We start from the raw sequence: 14,911 nt of genomic DNA, 5'->3' as shown, positions 1-14,911 counted from the left end.
TAAAACATCACATCCTATCTCCTATGCTTGCAACTCTTAATATAGCACGTTTATTAATCCTACAATACACACATTTAGTAGCATTTCTACATCATATAAAGCATTACACTCCTGTTAAGGCTCTACATTAGTTTGCATTGTTATGAATACATCGATTACACATTGCATTAATTCCCAACCTACTGTTATATTTAAAAAAAACACACGTTAGTATACCCTCTAAATATGTGGGTGCTGACTTCGGGAGATATGATGCACCCCTACAATTTTCAAAATGACATGGCGCTCTCTCACAGCCATTTGCAAGAATTCACAATAAGAACCTGTCTCATGCTTATGAATGTGTAGAACCTTTCCAAATCATTGCGAATGATGGTTTTGTGCTGCAACAGGTATGTGCTTCCAGTACAATTGTTGTGTCACAGAAGACTTGTCGTGAAAATGTCAGCAATTGATGTGCAATCTAACCTTAGTAGACCAGACTCGAGATTTCTTTGGAAAATAAATCCATTATGAATGTCACTCTCTAAGTAAATGCCCTGATGAGAAGTAGTTTTGAAGATAAACATGATAGCAATGATGGAAATTCAAAACAAGACAATATTCATTGTACAAGGTCTCAGGTAAATAAAAGTGCAACCAAAATTGAAATGGATCAATTTAAATGATGCAGGTGTGGAATTGTTGAATGGTCTTCTTTAGGTCTTGACCGTCATACGCCTGTCTGACCACCCCGTCATCCCACCAGGAAGGGAGAGATTAGGACCAGTCACTCTACTTAGAGATCCCCACATGCCTGGCTGGGATATTTTCCAGAATGCAGGAACCAGTTTCTAACCCCCCGCCCTGCAAAATGTTTTTGTTCAGAGAAAACAAAAACCCATGGTGGGACTTTGTTTTTTATAAACAATAAGTACATTGCCCTAGCGCAAACCAGCCTCGGAAATGAGGGATGGTTGTCCCACCATCAGTGGGGCAGAACAAAGATCCCAACTTGTTGGGAGACAAATGACCACTGGTGGCACCTGTGGAGGTCATGCCAACAGTAACTCATCGGTTTCCTCGACTGTAAACAGGAATCAAAGGTTTGTCGGGGGATCACCACCAGTTTGTGGTGTCCCTTCCGCTATGCCAAAACTTGCATAATGCTCTAGGTGGGTCAATTTTTGGTGGAAAAATCTCCCTTGGATAAACTCTATCAGGGCTGAGTACCACCACTAACCCAGAAGATGCTGGCGGATTCACCTTGCTGACAGGCTCTTTAGAACTTGCAGGATTATTTATGCATAAGTGCAAGTAGCAGGAATTAATAACCGTGCCTGAAATAATGTGTATTTATGCAGGACCTACTGAAGCATAAACACTCAGTTCACAACTATGTGTGAATAAATGAGGAACATCATCTAATTACACCCATCTATTACAATCTGCCCACAGGTTTGCAAGGATTCACTTTGCTGTATTTCCTACTCCTCTATTTTGTCCAGGATGTGACTTGTAGTTGTGGCACTTCAAAAAAGTTCCCAAATAAATAAGGCTGCCCCTAATACAATTTTGCTATATGTGCAGTCTTTAGCGGTTTCAGTGGTTCATGATTATTATGTCACTAAGTTGCAATGTAAACAACTCAATCAAACATAGCTGGTTTTAGCTGGATTTCTAAGGGCAGTACACTGTTGCTGGCAGTGCCCAAAACATTGGTCAGTACCTAGACTATCCTAAACACCAGTGACATTCAGTCATCTACTTCCTCTCACGCCTCAGTAATCCCCATAGTCAGTGATTTTATAACATGTGAAAGTGTAGGATTCTGCATGGAAGAGGCCTGCACTTCTCCAAAAGTGCTGTATTTTAGGGAAAAAGGCTAGTCATCTCGCTAGGAGGCTGCAGATGATTCTGAGCAAAGATGTAGGCAGTAAAGATGGAGATCCTGTGTTCTTGAACACCCTGTAAATAACTTACACTACAGGGCAGGGTAGAAAAAGTGCTTCTACTCCTAGAGTCTGGAACATTCTGGCCTTAAACTAGCTTAACTAGGTCTGGTCACAAATGTCCTTAACCTGGAATAAAGGTACCTGGGCGGACGATGTTGGATGGACCCACTGCCTTAGATGCCCAAATTGAACAAAAAGGAACATAGAAATCCCAATGCCAAAATGGGCCTTGAATAGAGAATTTTGAAGGAAATGAAATGGGGCCACTGGCTAACATAAATTATTTGGAACATAAAGCATGCAAAAGGTGATGGGAAGAATGCTTGCAAATAATTTAAACCACTGGCAGTCGCTCTGGGTAGCAGTCCAATGAATTATTTTTAATCCACTGTGCAACAATAGCAGCCTACCTTATGCAATTCAATGCTGCCCTGTTTCTTAGTAGAGTTCAAACTGCTGGTCAATGCCCCTTCTAGAAGAGACCGCAAAGGCATGGTGGTGCCAGAGCTCTGTGATCTTCACAGCTGCGCCGCAGATGTGGGCAGCTGCAATGTTTGGCCCATATTTGAATCAGAGTCCCTGAATGGGACAGGAGGGCACAGTGAGTGCCAGTGAGTTTCACAGCTACCCAGCAGTTAGTGCGCAGCTGCTATGTTTAGGCCAGTACATTGCACACTTTTTATGATTGCTGCATTGGCAGCTGAGCCCTGACATTCTGGATGTAGGGCATTTGCGCTCCTTTGAGTAGACCAGTTGGCCTGGGGATGATTTCGGTGTTTAGGCTCCTGAGGGTTAGGATAATGTGTTTATGCCTAATGCGATATTGCGTAATGTGTTTATGCTTATGCGGTTATTGCATAATGTGTTTATGCTAGTGAGGCCCTTTGCGTAATGTGTTTATGCTGACAAGGTTTGGGCCTACTGTGGGTTTATGTCTAATGTGATAAAAGGCTTAGGTCATTATGGTACCAGTAGTTACTGGTTGTGGTTTATATTTGCATTTACTTACCTGTTCTGATGGTTCGGACCATAAGCCGATTGTCCTTGTCCTGAATATAATCCCCTGTGAATACTGCCCATGCCAGTTGGCACAGTGTAAATGTGTGATTAGGTTTCTAATGTGTTTATGATAATACAAAGGCTATTTTTTTATATAACCTTGTGTGGAGTTTCCTTTGTGGTGTGCCTAGTGTGTTGCTGCAGTGTGTGTGTGTTGCGCAAACGCTTTACACATTGCCTCTGAGATAAGCCTGACTGCTCGTGCCAAGCTACCAAGGGGGTGAGCAGGGGTTATCCTCAGTGTGTAACTTCCTTGCCCTGACTAGAGTGTTGGTTTCTGTTTGGCTTTGGCACAAGCCTTTGCCAACCAGAGATCCCATTTCTAACAGGCGCCAAGTAGTTCTTTTGTTAAATAGCAAGTGTGACATGTAGGTAATACTTGAGAGCCAGTGATGTCATTTGAGATGTCATCACTGACCATGTCGAGTGATGTAATATGTGACGTCATCAGCAGTGCATTGCGGGGTAGTGAGTTATAGTTAGCTCTGCTAACTATAACGGCCAAATTTCTCCCGTTTTGTACGAGTGAAATGTCAGCCTAACTATAACGTCTCTGAAACCTGTGTTTTTTTCGGTGAATTGCTAAGGTTTTTTAAATGCTAAATCCTAACTATGCATACATAGGCAGGACATCAGCAGAAAGAGGAAGAAAGCCGCAGAAAGAAGCTAGAGAAGTGCAGAAAGAAACAAGAGAGGTACAGAAAGAGGAAGAAAGGTGCAAAAAGAAGCAAGAGAAATGCACAGGGGCAACATAAGTCCAGGAAGGGGAAGAAAGGTACATAAAGAAGCAAGAGAAGTACAGAAAGACCCAACAGAGGTACAGAAAGAGGTCTACTTTGACTGTACCTTACCACAGACTCATACAAAGTAGCCCAATTACTAATACGTCTCCCAAGACGTATTAAACCTCACTTTTCTCTTGAAGTTTCACTATTAATCAACTGCTCATAATGTTAGGCCTACCAAATATAAAACAGAAATCCTAACCATATCACTGTTGTAAGTCTGACCACGTTTGTGAAGGTATGCATGCATATCTCTGCTTTTACCTAGTGACATGCTACATAAAAATAAACACATAAATACTTGAATACCTGTTTTTCAAACAGCATACTCTGTAAATATGTGTACAAAAAGGTGTATGTATTTCTTTCTACTCATAATTCAGAGCACATGGGTATTCAATAGTATATTTGAGGGACTCTATAACACCTATATACATAAGGATTGTCAGCCTGTGCAACTGAATGACAGAGCAGAACTGAGAACATTTGACCACTTGTAGGAGGAGCTACCTACTTTTTTAGCTACCATCTTCAGATGCATAACACATGTGAGAATACATATACAAGTAGACATATACCTCAGTCACAAGAGCACCCAGACCTTTAAACTTCATAGCTTGCACTCCCCATTTGAGTACAGAAATAGGCGAGAGAAGTACAGAAAGATGCAAGAGAAGTACATAAAAACAACAGAGGTGTAGAAAGAGTAACACATGTGCAGAAAGAGGCAAGAGAAAGGCAGAAAGAGGACAGACGAGTAGAAAAAGAGACAACAGGGGTGCAGAAAGAAGCAAGAAAGGTACAGAAAGAAGTAAGAGAAGTGCTAAAGAAGCAACAGAGGTGCAGGAAGAGGCAAGAGAAGTGCAGAAAAAGCAACAAAGGTGCAGAAGGAGGCAAGAGTACTACAGAAGGAGGCAAGAGTGTTGCACAAACAAGCAAAAGAGGTGCAGAAAGAAGGAACACGGGTGCAGACAGAGGTAAAAGATGTGCAGAGAGACAAGCAGGGTTCGAAAGAGGCAAGAGGGGTGCTGAAATGTACAAGAGCAGTGTAGAAAGAACCAACAGAGTTGCAAAAAGAGGTAAGAGGGATGCAGAAAGAGGTGAGAGAAGTGCAGAAAGAAGCAAAAGAGGTGCAGAAAAAGGCAAGAGATCTGCATAAAGAGGCAAGAGATGTGCAGAAAGAGGCAAGATAGGTACACAAAGAGTGAAGAAGGGTGCAAAAAAAGGCAAGAGAGGTACAGAAAGAAGCAAGAGAAGTGCAGAAATAGGCAAGAGAAGTGCAGAAAGAGGCAAGAGGTGTGCAAAAACAGGCACGAGATGTGCCGAAAGAGGCCAACGAGGTTCAGAAAGAGGGAAGAGGGGTACAGAAAGAGGCAAGAGGGGTACAGAAAGAAGCAAGTGAGGTACAGAAAAAGGCAACAGAGGTAGAGAAACAGGCAACAGAGGTGCAGAAATAAGCATGGAAAGTGCAGAAAGAAGCAACAGAAGTGCTGCAAGAAGCAACAGAGGTGTAGAAAGAAGCAAGATAAGTGATCTGAGTTGTCCGCAGTTGTTTCCAACAGGAAAAGGTGGACGATATGATGAACGTCCTGTGTAGAATCCTGCATCTGAATATTGTACAACAAGATTATATGCAGAACATCCAAGATTTCGACAATGTATCCCTTATATATTTCATCTTTTGTTTGAAAGTGACTTGTCTGGACTTCATATGCAGCAAATCACATTTTAAAAACTGGAGTATATCTGCAAAATGTATCTGCAAAGGATTTTATGGATAAAGTGCATCAGAGAGATGATCATTTAGAATCTCAGCTGATTAATCTGATGGCATGTCAGCGTGGGACTAATGTATATTGGTACCGTCGTCATGGAGAACTGAAATGTATGCTACGGAACTTAGGAACTCCTACATGGTTCCTTACCCTAAGCTGTGCTGAGTACGCTTGGGATGATTTACTCGAATTTCTTCAAGAGGCAAATTCCAATATAAAAAATATTGAATACAAGACACCTGGAAAATTGCGCTCTTTGGATCCTGTTAATGTATGCAGGTATTTCAATCATAGATTTGAAGCTATGATGTCTTTTATCTGCAATAAAATAAATACACCCTTGGAGAAGTTGTGGATTTCTTTTCGAGAAAGGAGTATCAAACAAGAGGTGCTCCTCATATACATATGCTGTTATGGATTAAGGACGCCCCCAAATTTGGAACAGATGCGGATGATACTGTTTTGTCTTTTATTGAAGAATATGCCACCCAAAAGCACAGAAGAAAACAATTAGGAGAACAAGTCCTACGATTCCTAAGCCACCGATGTGGAAAATACTGTAGATGAAAATACAAGTCGCAGGATAAGTTCTATACCAAATGTCGTTTTGCATGTATACGTCCTATAATATCCAAAGGAAGAGTGAACAGTTTTATGTAATCTTTGCGACATACCATCACAAGAAAGTCTCCAAAAATACCTACAACTTAAGAATATGCGAAGAGTCAAAATACAATTGACTACAATTCAGTTATTCTGTCCATGTGGAATGCTATTATGGATATTCAGTACGTTGCGGACAATTCCATTGCTGTTGCTCGATACGTAACGTCCTACATTACAACATCAGAAAAGACGGATTGAAAGAAATGTGGGAAGAGATTTCTCACGAGAAGACTCTTAGTAGGAAATTATACCGTTTCAGTTTGAAGATGTTATTGCATCGAGAAATTGGAGCATATGAATGCTCAGATCGGTTATCGTCTGCAAGTCTATACTCCAAATCTAGAAGAATAATTTGGGCGAGTCTAGGTCTCAATGTGAAATCGGGTACTGAAATCTGTTCAAGAAATTGAATATTTAGCAGAAAAAGATCCAGAAAGTACAGATATTTTGAAAACTAATATGTTGGACACCTATTACCCAAACAGAACTCATCATCTAGAGAACATGTGTCTCTATGAAGTGCTGCAAAACTACACTTTTAAACGGAATACTACAAAGAACATCAATGATGGAAAATATGGAGTCATTGGTTCCGAAGGATGTTTGGTGGAACAAACTAAAGGAAATTTGATTAATCACAGGAAGCTGAGTTGCAACACTGCTGATAAAATGGACATTTTACTATTTAGCCCTTTTGCAACTGTTCAAACCGTGGCGTTCAGAACTGGAATTACTTGGAGATTTCCAGAGCTATGAAGATTCCTTCAATGCTTGTAAAGATACCATACAATGCAGTGCTTTTGCAAATTATGTGAAAATGTTGAACGATATAATAGATCAAGAAGCTACAATTGCAGCTGAGGTTGCTAGAGACAGTTCTCAAGACAGTCAAAGTTCTGCTGCATTGAGTCAAGATCCACTAGGACAACCAATTGTTGAAAATGAAGCAGCAATCACCATAAATGAGGTTGAAACAGCAATGCATCAAGCTGAAGAAGATGTAACTGACTTAGCAAACTTGGAAGAACAATTAAGGGGGCGATTCCGATTCGGTAAAAAATGCTCCGAATAGCCGTTCGGAGTGTTTTTCCCGTATGAATCGTACCCTGCAACGTCCCCCGTAAGTATGACGAAGTACGATTCGTACCAGGAGCCGTACTCCGTACGAGTCATACAGAGACCGTACGACTCTAATCTCTGTACGATTCTCCCTCGGAACCCGCTGTATGCAATATCTGTACGGTTCGCGGCTGGTTTTTATGACCCAGCAAGTACGATATATGTTGGGTACGCACCGTACGACCCCTTTTCTACGGGAGCTGAAAACAGCCGTAACAGTAGAGTTCGCGCCGAAACAGGTATGGAACGGCCCCCCGGGTACGGTGCGTACCCCCCATGATAGCAGGGGTACGGTGCGTACCCCTGCGATCATGGGGTGTACGCACCGTACCCCATGTATGTTGGGTGTACGCATCATACCCCATGTACGATGGGTGTACGCACCGTTCCCCATGTACGATGGGTATATACACCGTACCTCATGTACGATGGGTGTATGCACCGTACCCCATGCACGCTGGGTGTACGCACCGTACCCCATGTACGATGGGTGTACGCACCATACCCCATGTACGATGGGTATACCCATCGTACATGGGGTACGATGGGTACAACCCATGATCGCAGGGGTATGCACCGTACCCCTGCGATCATGGGGTATACGGACCGTACGGTGTGTATGTGTTTGTGTGCTTTTCCGTACGACTCCCCTTACCTGATGTGGACCGTACGAATCGCGTCCTCATACCCCGGTCCAGATCATACTCGTCGGGTCGTACGGCATGTGTACGAGTCGTACGGCATGTGTACGAGTCATATGGTTCACAGTTTTAGCCTTGCAATACGTACGGATCGCGACGATTCGGACGGATTCACGGAAAACGGATCGTACTACGCAACTTGGACGGACGGGTACGATTCGTACAGAGAGGGCTCCGGATACAAATCGTACAGATGTTTTTTTTCCCGAATCGGAATCGACCCCTAAATGTTGAACAGAAAGAAATATACCAGCAAGTGAGACAAAAGATTGACCATGGATTTCTTCATGAAAAGAAAGAATGTACATGTACATCATTTCAACCTATCCAAATGTATGTGAGTGGAGAAGCTGGAACAGGAATATGTTTCTTAATTAAAGTAATCACCAGTTATCTACAGAAAACAACTGAGTCACATTTGTCTTGTGTTGTAACTGCTCCAACTCGGTTGGCAGCACACAACATTAAAGGAATTACATTACATCGTTTAGTAATGCTACCTGTGGAGCATGAAAACAAATTGGAATATCACAAGCTATCTGGAGGAGCTTGTTGTGAAGTTTCAAGAGTGCTGAAGAAAATGAAACTTCTGATTATCAATGAGGTAGGCATGGTCTCAAACTTAAGGCTTGCTTTTGTGCATTTAAGAATGCAGCAAATTCTTAAAACAGAGTATGATGTGTTATTGTAGGAAAACATGTCATAGTTTTTGGAGATCTACTGCAATTTACTCCCGTAAAAGGACAACCAGTATTTAAAACACTTGCGCATGAAGAAACCAGAAAGTCTCTGAGTAGTGTTGGATATGTGAACATTTGGTCATATTTTGAATACAAGGAACTCATTACAAATATGCGACAGGCAATTGATGTTGATTATGGAACTATTCTTCAAGATATAAGAATTGGACTACTGACAGAAGATGGCAAACAAGCTCTGCAGAGTCGATTACTTTCCAATTTGTTTCCAAATGAAGATATAGTTCCTGAGAAAATATACGTGAAAATTGTAGAAACCAAATCTGTAATCTGCTTAACGCCAACACTGCGCGAGTATTGTATATTCAACTAACAACTTTTGAAACTGGAAAACGAAGAAATAATAAAAATGGAAGCCATCGATAAAATAGAGCATGAAGGAATCACTATTATTTTGACAGAAAAATTGAAGACAAAATTTGATTCTTTAGAAAAATCGATATCTAAAACTGCTGGTTTAGAAAAGAATCTATATGCATGTATAAACTGTTGAGTTATTTTAAGGCGTAATTTGGATGTAGAAAAAGGTTTAGTTAATGGAGCAATGGGTAAAGTTGTGGATTTTGGTAATTATCAGAATAAAGATGGTATTGAACTCTTAAAAGTTAAATTTGATCAGATTGAAGAAGTTAAACAAATTGGTCATTGTTCAGTTAGTTTTTTGCTTGTTAAAGATGTATATGTCCGTAGAAAACAGTTTCCAGTTTCTCTGCCATATGCAGTGACTATTCATAAATCTCAAGGTTTAAGTGTTGACAGTGCTTTGGTGAACATTGGAAATACTGTGTTTAAAGAGGGTATGGCATATGTTGCTTTGTCGCGAGTCAGAACATTATCTGGTTTGTTTTTGATTGATTTTGATGACACAAAGGTTACTAAAGATGCAAACTGTGTAAAAGAGTATAATAGGTTAAGAAGAGTGTATGCTCCCAATTTAGGTCAATATCCTGTATTTGAAAAGCGTGTAGTAGGTCCAAAAAGAAGGTATGAGAATATTTCTAGTGAAGGTATAAAGAAGGGAAAAAAACAAGATAATGTTGTCATTGCAAGCAAAAAGAAAAAGGACACTATTGAAGAGATTGTTGGTTATCAGATAGAAAATAGTTCAAGTGTCAACTGCTATGCTAATGTAGTGTTCAATGTTGTTTTCTTTTTGAGGGTTTGCATCAGCAAATTATGGAGAATCGGGAAAAAAGATTTTGTTCCTAGTTGCATTCCATTTATTAAAAATTGAGAACTGATACAAGTGAAATACAAAGTGTTTGTGATGTTCGTAATCTTTTGGATGTATGTTCTGATTCTACACAATTTACACAAAATATCCAACAAGATGCTCAGGAATTTCTAATGTATATGCTTACCGCATTGGAAAATGAAGGTGTAGAAATAGAAAATATTTTTAGCCTTTGTTATAAATGGGAACATCATTGTGAAAATTGTATGTATACATGTAGCACTACTGTAGACACTGAAACATTTCTATATTTGACATTACTGGACTGTAAATCAGTGTCTTTCAATAAATTAGTGAAAGCTGCATATCAAAACATGGAGTGTAGCCAATACAAATCAGAACTGTTATCATCATTCTTTATACAAAGATATGGACAATATTTAATTTTAATGATGCAACGTTGTAGAACCGTTGGAAGAAAATTGGACACTTTAATAAAACATTTTGTAACAAATCAACTATCAATATCAGGAAGGACTTTTGTAGCAGTAGCAATAATTTTCCATGATGGTCCTTCCCCAACATCTGAACATTATACTGCCTACCTAAAATGTGACAAAGGCTGGACACTTTGTAATGATGCTCAGTTGGTTTCAAACAATGTTTGCCTAGCGAATTACCAAATTTCTACCTAATATTTTTAAAGTCAAAGTTTTAGGAAGATAATTCAGCCTCTGAGGAATTTATTATTATGATTTAAAAGGATTACCATTGGACAATTTACATAAAAAGGAGTACAAAAATACTATTTGGCCTCATGGAAAGTTATATGATTGAATTATGGACTTTTTCTGGCATATTCTCTCGGTGTATACTTTTAAGAGACAACATTTACAGTGTTTATAAATGTAAGTTATAAAATTTTTTTAGCAGGAAGCATTTTATATATGTTTGATTTGTATTATACGGTATTTTATTGAGGATGGATTCTTGTTTTTTTTTTAAACAAACTTATTGATTGGGTTTTTTTTGCCCGCTGTTATGTGATGAGTACGATTGAAATCACTATTTCTAGTGAAATTTAATGTATTCTGAGAACAGCAAAAAAGGCAAAGAAATCACTTTGTAAAATGTTAAAATTATGCTGTGTTGTTAAAACTATATTATTACATGTTCTAAATATTTTTTCTTTTGTTTCACAGATCCTAATTCTAAAATAAGCAATTTACCACAATTTACATTATAAAAAACAACTGAATAAAATGTGTAACGTTTTTTATATGTATTACTGCTGAGGTAAGTTTAAGTAAGTCTTAAAATGCACAATGGTGTGTGTTTGCACACAGTTGAAAAAAGGGAAGATGGATGGAGTAGCTTTGTGCCAGAGAATTCCATTGCAGACAGGTATCAAATAGGACACAGCTTCAGAGCACCTGTCGCAAAACACATGGTATGGTATACAATAGAGAGATATGGTGGTCTTGTAGGGTCTGGTAATTTCGGAATTAAAAGAAATAAAACTCTTTAACTTAAAACACATCACTGACTGTTTTTGTACATGTCACATTAGGCCCCATCCCTTCCCTTCAGTAATATATAAACATGTCCTATAAGTTTCCCAAAACGTAAGTACTTATAAATGTATCTTGTTCTCTGTTAGCAGTACTGAAATTGTTCTATTTATTACTCCTATAATAATAATTGGCCTAGCCATTAACTCTTTCATATTTACAAGGAGAGGAAAAGGCACTCTGTATACCTTTTCTTTTCCATGTAAATACAATCTCATCATACACACCACGTTGCGTTGAAAGGGTGTTCTATAGGTGTTGCTGTGCGTGTTTGCACAGAACACTCATAGAACAAGACACATCTCCAGGGTTATCAAAAATTATGAATCTGTACATGTGTGTGAATGCTGCACCATCCTCCAATTGGTGTAGTAAGGCACAACAAGGAGAATTGTTTTCATTTCTCCTCATTTATTCTCTTTCAATATATGCTACAATGCACAGCATACATCGAATGAGAAAAATGCCTTCACAAATTGTTTTTGTGCAGAAAGGTGTGTCTTTTTGCACAAAAACAAAGTCCATACAACACAGATATCCTTGCACCATGGTGCAAGGGTACCTGTGTCACCACATGGCTGCAGTTTAAGCAGCTGTGCAGATGGAAACACAGACTTGCAACATATTTATGTACATATGTTATATCCCTGTGCTTCGGAAGTACCACAGCATGCTGTAGCTAAACACTTTACAGTGTCATGCTGCAGCACTTCCTATAGTTCTGCACTTATACATTCACCACACCACAAATGCATTCTTTCAGTCAATTATGCACTACACATAAATTCATCTAAACCACGGGTACTCATAGTACGGCCTGCGGGCCCCCAGCGGCCTGGCAAGCCTTCCCTGGCGGCCCGCAGACCTTTCAGACGTCTACCAGTGTGACTCGTAGACTCTGCTGCTCTGGGGGGGGCCAGCCATAGTCAGAGTGGAGCTGCGGCGCTAAAAGGTGAAATACAACACAGCCTCATTAACATGCAAATGGTCTTTTAAAGACCTGTGAAGTGCTCGGGTGCTGTCTCAGCCCAGGCACACGGGCAGGGCAAGATGACGAAGAGGGAAGGAGGGAAAGGGAGGGAAAGGGAGGGAGACAGAGGGAGAGGGAGGGAGGGAAAGGGAGGGAGAGGAAGGGAAAGGGAGATAGAGGGAGAGGGAGGGAGAGAAAGGGAGGGAGAGAGAGGGGGGGTGGAAGGGAAAGGGAGGCAGAGTGAGGAAGGGAAGGGAAGAAAAAGGGAGACAGAGGGAGAGTGAGGGAGGGAAAGGGAGACAGAGACAGAGGGAGAGAGAGTGAGGGAGGGAAAGGGAGACAGAGTAAGGGAGGGAAAGGGAGGGATAGGGAGACAGATGGAAAGTGAGAGAGGGAAAGGGAGGGAGGGAGGGAGAGAGAGGGAAAGGGAGGCAGAGTGAGGGAGGGAAAGGGAGACAGAGGGAAAGTGACTGAGGGAAAGGGAGGGAGAGAGAGGGAGGGAAAGGGAGACAGAATGAGGGAGGGAAAGGTAGGGAAAAGGAGACAGAGGGAGAGTGAGAGAGGCAAAGGGAGACAGAGGGAGAGGGAGGGAGAGTGCGGGAGGGAAAGGGAGGGAGAGGGGGAAGCAGACATAGGGAGAGGGAGGGAGGTAAAGGGAGACAGAGGGAGAGGGAGACAGAGGGAAAGGGAGGCAGAGTGAGGGAGGGAAAGGGAGATAGAGGGAGAGGGAGGGAGGGAAAGGGAGACAGAGACAGAGTGAGGGAAAATGAGGGAGGGAAAGGGAGACAGAGGGGGAGAGAGGCATGGAAAGGGAGACAGAGGGAGAGTGAGGGAGGGAAAGGGAGACAGAGGGAGAGGGAGGGAGAGTGAGGGAGGGAAAGGGAGGGAGAGGGGGAGGGAGACAAAAGGAGAGGGAAAGGGAGGCAGAGGGAGGGAAAGGGAGGGAGAGGGGGGAGGGAACGGGAGGGAGACAGAGGGAGGGAGGGAAAGGGAGGGAAAGGGAGACAGATGGAAAGTGAGAGAGGGAAAGGGAGGGAGAGAGAGGGAGGGAAAGGGAGACAGAGTGAGGGAGGGAAAGGTAGGGAAAAGGAGACAGGGAGAGTGAGGGAGGCAAAGGGAGACAGAGGGAGAGGGAGGGAGGGAAAGGGAGGGAGAGGGGGAGGGAGACAAAAGGAGAGGGAAGGAGGTAAAGGGAGACAGAGGGAAAGGGAGGCAGAGTGAGGGAGGGAAAGGGAGATAGAGGGAGAGGGAGGGAGGGAAAGGAAGACAGGGAGAGTGAGGGAGAGTGAGGGAGGGAAAGGGAGACAGAGGGAGAGGGAGGGAAAGGGAGGCAGAGGGAGGGAAAGGGAGGGAGGGAACGGGAGGGAGACAGAGGGAAAGGGAGACAGAGGGAGAGGGAGGGAGGCAAAAGGGAGGGAGGGTGAAAAAGAGGGAGAGCGAGGGAGTGAAAGGGAGGGGGAGGGAGAGGTAGGGAGGTAGCGAGAGGGAGGGAAAGGGAGGGGAAGGGAGACAGAGGGAGAGTCAGGGAGGGAAAGGAATACAGAGGGAGTGGGAGTGTGAGTGAGGGAGGGAAAGGGAGACAGAGGGAGAGGGAGGGAGGGAAAGGGAGGGAGAGGGAGAGGGAGGGGGAGGGAGACAGAGGGGGAGGGAGGGACAGGGAAGGAGAGGGAGAGTGAGGGAGGGAGATGGAGGGAAGGAAAGGGACGGAGAAGGAGAGTGAGGGAGGGAGGGAACGGGAGACAAAGGGAAAGTGAGGGAGGGAAAGGGAGACAGAGGCAGAGTGAGGGAGGCGAAGGAAGACAGAGGGAGAGTGAGGGAGGGAGAGGGAGACAGAGTGAGGGAGGGAAAGGGAGACAGAGTGAGGGAAACAGAGTAAGGGAGGAAAAGGGATACAGAGTGAGGGAGACAGAGGGAGGGAGAGAGAGACAGAGAGACAGAGAGATAGAGAGAGAGAAAGAGAGCGAGAGAGAGATGTGTGTATGCTGGGTCTGGTGGCTCAATGGACGAAGGCATCTGCTGCAGGGACCAGTGATCAACCTCATGGTCAGTTTTTTTTGGTTGCTCTAGCCCCGCCCCCTCCCCCACTGCCTCTTCCCCCACTGGTGCAGACCTCGGACACAAACCAGACTGTAAATTTGGCCCCCGAGAGAAAGCTTGTGAGTACCAATGACCTAAACTTTCACACACTAGCATACAGTTTAGCTCTTTTTTCAACCAGAGTACTTAGTTCCGAAAATAACTTTTTTTTTGTTTTCCGGTTTTGTATTTTGTTGTTGTTTTTTTAACAATTTTCAAATTTTGGGGGTTTTTTTTAAATGAAAAAAATAAACAACGGGATGAACAAAACAATGAACTTTAGGGCAAAAAAAAAAGTCTAACAGTGATGGTTTTCCAGAGAC

Source organism: Lissotriton helveticus, chromosome 4_1 (genome assembly GCF_964261635.1).
Source record: "Lissotriton helveticus chromosome 4_1, aLisHel1.1, whole genome shotgun sequence".
NCBI classification, from domain to species: domain Eukaryota; kingdom Metazoa; phylum Chordata; class Amphibia; order Caudata; family Salamandridae; genus Lissotriton; species Lissotriton helveticus.
Note: the sequence above shows the minus strand (reverse complement) of the source record.